Consider the following 1,269-nt stretch of genomic DNA (forward strand, 5'->3'; position numbering starts at 1 on the left):
CTTTCAACAAGTTCAGTCATTGGCCCTCTGACTTTTCTCAGATTTATTAATATCCACTTCTCTCCACCTCAGCCTCAACACCCTAGTTCAAGCGACTTCCATCTCTCTTCTGAAGAACCCGGACACTTCCCAGCTGACCAGCCACATCCACTGCCACTCTGCCCACTTTCCATCCTCTATGTTTGCATAACAATGTGAAAGTGTTTAATGCTAATAAAGTACATACTTAAATTGGTTAAAACGGTAAATTTTGTGTTAGGTATATTTTGCCGCAGTATAAAAAGTGGGTATGGTGTTGGGATGGTTCCATTGCAGACAGAGAGAACAGCAGGTACCAATGTCTTGTGGGAAGACAGAGCATGGATGAGAGGAAAGCCAGCAGGGCTGGTTTGTCAAGATTTGGAGGATGTTTTATGGCCTGAGATGAGGCTGAGGTCACAGGCAGAGAAAAGGCCATAGAAAATCTGGATATTGATATTTGTCCTGAGATCAGTGGGAGATTGTTGTTGAGCCTTCAACAGGACAGCAACAGAAATATGTTTTAAAAAGTTGCCATGGACTAGGATGGAAAGGGGAATCTTGTGGCTCAGACAGTAAAGTGTCTGCCTACAATATCAGCCCTGCTGGCTTTCCTCTCATCCATGCTCTCTCTTCCCACGAGACATTGGTACCTGCTGTTCTCTCTGTCTGCAATGGAACCATCCCAACACCATACCCACTTTTTATACTGTGGCAAAATATACCTAACACAAAATTTACCATTTTAACCAATTTAAGTATATATTTTATTAGCATTAAACAGTTTCACATTGTTATGCAAACATATAGAACACTTCACAAATTTGTATATCATCCTTGAACAGAGGCCATGCTAACTGTATTGTTCCAATTTTAGTCTCTGTGCTTCTGAAGTGAGCACTTTCTCCCTTTTGACTGTAAAGTTTGACTCATCCTGCGTTTATTCAGGGAAGCCTTCCAAGACCAAGGCCATCACAAGTTATACATCCCCTTGACTGCCCAGCACCCAATGTGAGTTTTATGTTTGTTCCATTGACATCTGCTCTCTCTCACTAAACTATGAACTCCTTGAAGGCAGTTCTTATTGTCTAAACGAATGCTAGGTACACAGTGGAAGCTCAGTGTATCCTAGTTAAATGAATAAACAAAGAAATGCAATTCTACCTTCAGTGAAGACCGTCTTTGACATTATAGAAAACTCTGTAGTTCTACATTGCCTTGAACTCCATTCCAGAGAAAGAACTTGACTTT

The 1,269-nt window shown here is 41.1% G+C and overlaps 1 pseudogene; it reads right to left on the bottom strand.

The window, feature by feature from the left end:
• Nucleotides 1-818: 818 nt before the first annotated feature.
• On the bottom strand, nucleotides 819-919 carry LOC138989008 (U6 spliceosomal RNA; annotated as a pseudogene).
• Nucleotides 920-1,269: the final 350 nt, after the last annotated feature.

Source organism: Bos mutus, chromosome 8 (assembly GCF_027580195.1).
Source record: "Bos mutus isolate GX-2022 chromosome 8, NWIPB_WYAK_1.1, whole genome shotgun sequence".
In the NCBI taxonomy this organism is placed as follows: Eukaryota; Metazoa; Chordata; class Mammalia; order Artiodactyla; family Bovidae; genus Bos; species Bos mutus.